This window comes from Hydra viridissima, unplaced genomic scaffold (genome assembly GCF_058129835.1).
Source record: "Hydra viridissima isolate aposymbiotic clone 2 unplaced genomic scaffold, HvirCarnegie_v1 scaffold_4, whole genome shotgun sequence".
NCBI classification, from domain to species: domain Eukaryota; kingdom Metazoa; phylum Cnidaria; class Hydrozoa; order Anthoathecata; family Hydridae; genus Hydra; species Hydra viridissima.
Window position 1 is genome coordinate 18,053,452 of NW_028324303.1, and position 8,816 is coordinate 18,062,267.

General features: G+C 26.4%; 1 pseudogene; it reads left to right on the forward strand.

Moving 5' to 3' along the window:
* The first annotated feature begins 6,674 nt into the window (after nucleotides 1-6,674).
* LOC149890242 (uncharacterized) lies at nucleotides 6,675-8,287 on the forward strand (annotated as a pseudogene).
* Nucleotides 8,288-8,816: the final 529 nt, after the last annotated feature.

Here is an 8,816-nt window from a genome sequence, read left to right on the forward strand (position 1 = left end):
GAAATTAAAATATATTTTAATTGTGCGAACTTTGTTGTTACGTCATGCTAATATTAATTAACGTTGCGTGTAAACTCATCTTATGTTGTTGTTTTCGTTTATTTCGCACGTGCTTCAAAAGTTTAAAAGAATGCATGAAAGTAAAAGTAAGTTTGTAAGTTTTTTTGTTAAAATAATTATAAGATTGGAAAGTAATATTAAAAAATGTTAAAGCGAGACTTCATTGACATTGACTGAGGGAAGAAGGTAAATAAAAATTAAATAAAAATTAATTAACTGTTTTGTTATTGACGTTGCTAATCTGTTTTTAAATTTTAATCCTGCTGCTACTCGTATTTTTATATACAAAAGATAAAAAGGAAGTTTAACTTGCTGTTAAATATTTGCTTACTTATATTTTTAATTCATTTATTATTAGTATTTTCATGGTAAGATATAATCGTATTACACATAGTACTACTTATTGTACAATATAATATATCAATTTCAAAATATTTTACTAATATACCATGGTATATAAATAAGTTTAAATTGATACATTATATTTTTTGGTATAATGTCATTTGATACTGTTTATTGGTATTAGTAACAATATTTTAAATGGTTTATTGTTATTATTTAATATTATTTTTATATTAAATATATATACTATATTATTCACTACAGTTCATTTTTATACAACCATAACGTTTATAAGCATATGCAGGCTCAGATTTTGTTTTTAAAATAAGCATATTTAAGCATGTTCTTGAAACATTTAAATGATTAACAAAAAATAAATTTAAATTTAAAAAATATGTTTTTTTAAATTTAACCATTTAAATCAACAAAATAAAACTTGTACATTTTTATGTTTTACAAAGCAACGACTTCATGAATTTCTAATTTAAATATAGCTTAAGTTTGGTTTGACTTTTTTTTTTCCTTTTGAGCGTTAGAAGATATTAATAACAGGAATTTTTTATAGCTAAAAGAAAAAGTCATATTTTTTTATGAAGATGAAAATGAGGCCTTGTGTTACATAAAACAACACGAACTAGAACACACTGTTCGCTTTGTGGCATAGTTTACACCCAAGGAATTTGGTAACACAGGTTTAAACCTTTTTTTGATTTATTTAATATCTACTTTATGATGCAAATGTTTGAGTTGTCAGAAAATTCTTTAACACAAACTTTTGAAAATAAGTGAAAATAGTTGGAAAGGTAAATGAAATACATTATAAATTGAAAGTTTATAATGTATTTCATTAAGAAGATCAAACGCAGTGATGAATTAAAAACTTTAAATGCCTTTTTCTCAGCTTTAAAATAATGTCTCTTACAATTACAATTAAGTTACAATTATTTTGCAGTTATTAATCTTGCTTCTCCTTAGGTAAGAAATTTTTGTATTTATTTTTTATCCAATTTAACAGGTTTTTAAAAATTAAATTGTTCATGGCAGACTTTAAAGATCTTTTTTAAATTTTCTATAAACCAGAATTACTTTCTTTGATGTAAAAAACTTGATGTAAATGAAAAAAGTGGCTTCAAAATATAATATTCCAATACATGTTAGTAAAAGTTATACTATAAGCTACTGCTCTAAATCGAACATTTAGAACAGTAGCTTATAGTACATGATGGCAGAAACGCGAATTCTTAAACCAAATGCCACGCTTTTCTTGAAACAATATCCAAGATTTTTTGATATGAATGAAAGAGTAAGTTGTTCAAATTTAAATTAGTTAACTTTATATTTATTTTCTGCTTTTATTTGGATGAATAAAGACATTACTGAATTTAATTATACTAATTTATCCAATAGAGGGTTTATATTGCTGCTTTATGAAATCTTTGTACAGTCGCTCTTATGTCTCGTCTAATCTGTTTTAACTAAATTTTGAATTAAAAAAAAAATGAGTCTCTATAAAACCAAAGATTCAAATGCAGGAACTTCATAAAGTTACCCCGGAGTTTCCCAAACATAATGTAGAAATTAAAATAGATTAGACGAAACAAAAGAGTGGACGTATTAATTTTTAATGACAATATTTTTTTTACTAGAGTATGACAGTTGATGCTACTGTTGATATTCTAAATCACGTTTTGGCATTGATTTCTATACTTGGATTAGCAATGTATATAAAAGTGGATTTAAATGCTTTATTGGTTGAAGATGCTGGTTTCAGAGGTGGTATTGCTGTTTTTGGCAACGTTTTACTTTTTTAATCTGCAGTATCCAGACGAATTGCGAGTAGTGTTTTCGTTACTTGAAAAAGTTTGTGGCATTCCAGAAACAATTAATAGTTCAATCGCAAATAATATTTTTAGATAACTGAACATTTAGTTAAATTTATAAATAATCAAGATGCAATATAGTTTTTTTTTGAAAGCATTTTTTAGTTTTCTATGGGGTTTTATTTGATTTTGACTTATTTTTATCTTGATAAATTATCTGGGTTATGTAACAAAAAATAAAAAAGTTAAATATTTTTAGTAAAAAGTATAATCATTCATTTTATAAAATTTGCGTTTTTTTTTTTATTTTAGTTTGTTTCTTTCTTTTAGGATAACAACTAAAAAAATATAAAGTTCCATTTTTCAAGTTTTAACTGATCACTCTTTATGTTATGCATCTTTTTGTTGTGGTGGTTTACATTTTATTGATAGTTAATGCATGCATTTTCTTGATGCTATATATCTATATTTTGATTACGTTTGCACTTTACATTCTCGTACTTTATACGAGAATGAAAATATATATTAGTACATTAAGTAAACGTACAATAGTAGTTATATAATACAGTAAGGAAGTTTTACTCAATCCGCTGTCTTAAAATAAAGAAATACTCTCTATTATTCTTACAGGCATTTAATATTTTATTTCTATATTAGAGGTATGAGTCAGACATTCTTATTTTCTCTAGTAAAAGTATAAAAAATTAATAATTGTATGTTTGATCTATAGGCGTCAACACCTCTGGACGAATCAATACCAAACTTGGCAAAGGCACTAAGTAGGCCTGAGCGGTGGTTTTGACCAGGTTTGGGCCACCAGCGGCCCCTCCTAACCCTAACCCTGAAAAACCCGCGCGAAGCGCCGGGTAATCCAGCTTGATTATATCAAGGACATATTAATAGATAGACGATAATTCGTCTGACTTTTTTTTCCCGTGAACTTTGGGAAGTCAGACGAGAAAGCTTTGGTTATTTAAAAAAATGAATAATGGCGAAATATAATTACGTTTCGCAGGTTTAAGGACGGGGGTAATAAATGTTTTAAAAATCAACTATTTTCAACCAATTATCAACCATTTTGCCAAATATAAATATACGTCGAATATATTTTGTAAACCCGTATTTTGTACTTTCAAATTAATGTTTTTCACAGCCTGTTGGTTGGCAAACAAAACAATCTATGCCATTGTTGAGAGCTATTAAATCTTCTTTTTGGTAGTCCTTCAAAGACTTAATAAAAAATAAATCACAAACTATTTTAAAAGCATACTCTAAATTATCCTTTTCGTTTGTCATATTGCTTCTGAATAGCACTGACAATTTAATTAACTAAATTTTGGCGTAACCTTTAATTAACCCCTCGAAACTTTACGATATTTCATTAAGATCAAAGAAAAGCCGCAGGAACATATTTGTTCCGATAGATGAAAAATTGGATTAGCGCAAAAACCAAAGTCTGACTTCCCAAAGTTCACGGGAACTGCCCAAAGTTCACGGGAAAAAAGTCAGACGAATTATCGTCTATAGAAGGACGTTCAACGCATTGTTTCATAAAAAAGATATGCGTGTTACGGTATTGTTTAGATAACAAAAGCGAAACAACAGGTGATAATTGCGAAACCGGGGAGTATTTTTATTTTTTTCGACGTCGGAAAAAGATGGTCTCGACTATTCAATAAAAATATTATTAAAAGTATTTTACTGAGCAGCGATAGATAAAATGAGTATGACAGAAATCTTTGCTATTAATCAAGAAGATTATTCTTTTTTGCTTGAAAATATTGATAACGAAATTGAAATAGTTATGGATGATTTTATTGAGATAGATCTTGAAGAGTTTGCGGACTTGTTACACGGTCGTTTAGACTTTAGAAATAAATGGAAAGTTATTATACGCAAGCGCAGTAGAGTTAAAAATAATTTAAAATTTTAAAAATGGCTACGGATGCAAAACTTATCATTGACAACGAGTAACTTGTTTAATTTTAGATAATTAAATAGGCTTTTAACTATTTTTTCATGAAATTATTTTGAAAATAACTTGCAGCTGTACGAAAAAATTTTTAAAATAAAATACAAGACCTCTGAATGTGAATAATATCTACTTTCAGCTAAAGCAACTTTAGTGTTTTTGTTTACAATTTTTAAACCTTTTTAAAAATATTTTTGAGCGTAGAAATTTTTTAATTTAAATTTATTCAGCAAGATGAACCTTTTATCTTTTTTGTATTTTTTGCTTATATGAGGATTCAATTTTTTTTGCAGGGTTAAAAGAAAATCTTAATCATTAAACTTTTGTAACCTGTTGCTATGGTACTCTTTTCCGATGTTACTATATATATATATATATATATATATATATATATATATATATATATATATATATATATATATATATATATATATATATATATATATATATATATACATATATATATATATATAGTATAAACACTTATCTATTTTTTTTTAAAACCTTCTGAAGGAGTTAAACAGACTGTCAAAGAACAAAAAACTAGATAAATGTTTGACTTTTTTATTACTGCTCTCTTCTTTAAGAATATTGAGCACTCTATTTGTAAAATACACTAACATTGTTAGTGTATTCGACAAATAGAGAGCTCAATATTCTTAAAGAAGAGAGCATAATATTGTTATATGTTAGTAACATAATATTGTATAATATTTTATAACATAATATAGTTATATGCTAATAACATAATATATATATATATTCATAATTTATATACATAAAATATATATATATATATATTATGTATATATACATAATTTATGTATATATACATAATATGTTATGTATATATACATAATTTATATACATAATATATATATATATATATATATATATATATATATATATATATATATATATATATATATATATATATATATTTGAGGCAGTGGCCTTATTCTTCACAAAAATATTTATTAACAAATTATATTCAGATTATAATAATGTAAACTGAGGTCTAGCTTTATTTGTATCTTTGTAACATTTATAACATATAGAAAGAGCGCTCCGGTAGGAGCAGGTAAAATCCTTATTTTTTAAAATTCTGTAACCGTTTGCATAGCAGTATATTGGTTAAGTTATTTTACCTAAACATGCATATTGGTTAAGGTATTTTACCTAAACATGCACTGATTTTAAATTATCATTTTTGGATTCTTTCTTGTTTCGGAACCTTAAACCTTCAAACCTTTTTTGAGTGGCGCTCAAAAAATGTCTTTGGCCCACTAAATGACGACTTGACCCTGGTTAATGTCACCCAGTGTAGTGCAAATGACAACTGTAAATATCTGAAAGTTATAGGGAAGTTTGATTGTTCTAATAATAGAAATAAGATTTTGCAATATCCGCATAAATGTTGATGTATTAAATTTGTATAAAATTGAATTTTTATTTATTTATGCCTAGAAACTAAATGATGGAAGAAGAAAGCGTGTTAGAATAGGTTTCCATTTAGTACAGAGACAAAGGGCAGTTAATGTTTTTCTTGAAATTGTTTATTGTACAATAACATTTTTTACACATTTTTGGAGGATGGACAAATTCCAAATCTGTCATTTCAACATGAAACAGCTTCTCTAATTTTACTTTAAGAATTTCTCCTGTAAAATAATGCTTTTTACCAAGTAACTGTCCACAAATTCTGCAAAGGAGTTTAATATTTTTGTTGTGAAGTTCCATTTTATCTAATATTAGACTATTTAAAAAATGGTATATATATACAATTATGTTTTTTTTTTACAAATCCTAGTAATTCATTCATATTTATCAACCAATTCCTATATATTTATACTCTTTTTGAAATCTCTTTCTCTATTTCTCTTTATATATATATATATATATATATATATATATATATATATATATATATATATATATATATATATATATATATATATATATATATATATATATATATATATATATATATATATAGTCACATCGGAAAAGAGTACCATAGCAACAGTTTACAAAAAGTTAACGATTAGGATTTTATACTAACCCTGCAAAAAAAATTGAATCCTCATATAAGCAAAAAATGCAAAAAAGATAAAAGGTTCATGTTGCTGAATAAATAAAAATTTAAAAATTTATACGCTCAAAATTTTTTTAAAAAAGGTTTAAAGATTATAAACAAAAACAGTAAAAGTAGCTTTAGCTGAAAGTAGATTTTATTCACATTCAGAGGTTTTGTATTTTATTTAAAACATTTCTTAGTACAGGTGAAAGTTATCATCACAATAATTTCATTTAAAAACTAGTTAAAAGCCTATTTAATTATCTAAAATTAAACAAGTTACTCGTTGTCAATGATAAGTTTTGCATCCGTAGCCATTTTTAAAATTTTAAATTATTTTAAACTCTACTGCGCATGCGTATAATAACTTTCCTCTTACATACGGTCTTTGTATTCACCGAAAATAAACAAATCAGGGTTAAAGCTTTTCAAAATAAACAGTCAAGTAATTTAATTTAAAAAGACTTTTCAAAATGATTTCAAATGATACAATATCTTGTGACAAACTAATAACTCATTCTATTAAAGAAAATATTACTGTTGAGTCAACAACAACAACAAAATACCGCGGTGGCATAACTTGTTGTGTTCCATTATGCAACAATAATTCGCTCAAAAACAAAAACTTATCGTTTTGCATCATCCCAAAGGAAAGTAATTTGAGAAAAAAATGGCTATCTTTAATTAGTAGGAAAAACTTTGTTCCTTCTACTTCTCATCGGGTTTGTTCAGTCCACTTTACAGGAGGAAAAAAGACTTATATGAACAACTGTCTATCTTTACTGTCAAAACAAGTTAAAGACGAGATAAAAAAAACCAAGAATCACAGTAAATAGTTCTATTGGACATAAAAGAAAAATAGACGAAATTGAAAACGAAAAAAATGATGTTAATTTTTCATTTGAAGAAACCGAGCCTGAAAAGTTAAAAAAAGAAATTATTATCCTAAAGGACAAACTGAACATTATAAAAACTAAAAAGAAAGAAATGAAAAATATTATTATGAACCAAAATCACACTATCAATCAATTAAAATTTACAGTTGACAGATTTAAACATAATCAAGCCCACTTTAAATTTCATACTGGCTTTGAATCATACAATTTATTTAAAGTTTTACTAGAATACTTAGAACCTGCTGCAAGCAAACTTATATATTTGGGGTCAAATACAAACATTGAAAAAACAACAGATTTTGATTACAATAAAAAGGGAAGAGGACGCATAATGAGTTCAGAGTCAAAATTATTTTTAGTTTTAACAAGATTTCGACTTGGCCTTTTGGTTGAAGAAGTGGCACTGCGCTTTGACATATCCTCAAGTCATGTTTGTAGAATCATAGTGACATGGATTGATTTTTTGCATTCTCAAATACGTATGCTACCAATTTGGGCAACAAAACAAACTGTAAAAGAAACAATGCCAAAATGTTTTAAAGAAAAATATGAATCAACAAGGGTAATCTTAGACTGCACTGAACTGTTTATCGAAATGCCTACATCTTTTCGAAGCCAGTCTGCAACTTTTTCTAATTATAAACATAAAAATACAGCAAAAGGATTAATTGGAATAGCACCAAATGGAGCCATAACTTTTGTTTCTGACTTATACTGTAGTCGTTTTTTTGTCAAACAAATTACTAAAGATTGTGGCATATACAACGTTTTTTTGTCAAACAAATTACTAAAAGATTGTGGCATATACAACCTGCTTGAACCAGGAGACAGTGTAATGGCAGATAGAGGTTTTGATATTGCTGATGATTTACCAGAAAATGTTTCATTAAATATACCACCATTTCTAAATGGAAAAGCTCAACTCAGTCTAGAAGATGAGAATGAAACTAGAAAAATTGCTGCTGTTCGTATTCATGTAGAAAGAGCAATACAGCGAATAAAAAATTATCATACTTTACAAACACCATTTAAACTGTCTATGGCGCCAGAAATTAACAAAACTTGGATAGTTTGCTTTTATTTAGCAAACTTTTTGCCACAACTTGTTTCAGATAAATGAAAAGTTTGTAAAAAACATAAAAAATTTAATCTAAACTGCAAATATATTTTCTTGCATAAACTCAAAGTAAAATTTAGTTAATTTTGGTAAAGTAGTTTTTTCCCATTGCCCTTTAAGAAATTTAATACTCTCAATAAAAACATCTTTTTCAGTATAAACTATAAAATCTAGTTCTGTGACCTCTAATAATGCCATATATTACCTTCACATTGATAAAAATAAACATGATTTTGTTTAAGCATTGTTTTACCATCAACAACAGCAAGAAAAAATGTTTTATCTAGGCAAGCTTCAGCTATAGTTAAATCTTTTTTTGAATAAGGACATTTGATTTCAACAGCCCTTATTTTTTCATTTACAAATACAATTCCATCAGGGCTTGTACCGAGCCACGGCCATTTTGGGTTAATGATAAATCCACATCTCGTTACTGATACATTTTTTATATTTTCATACTTTTTTATTGCGGTATTTTCATTTATTTTACCCCAATTACAAGCTTTGTTGCAAAAGTTTGTTTTATTGTTTT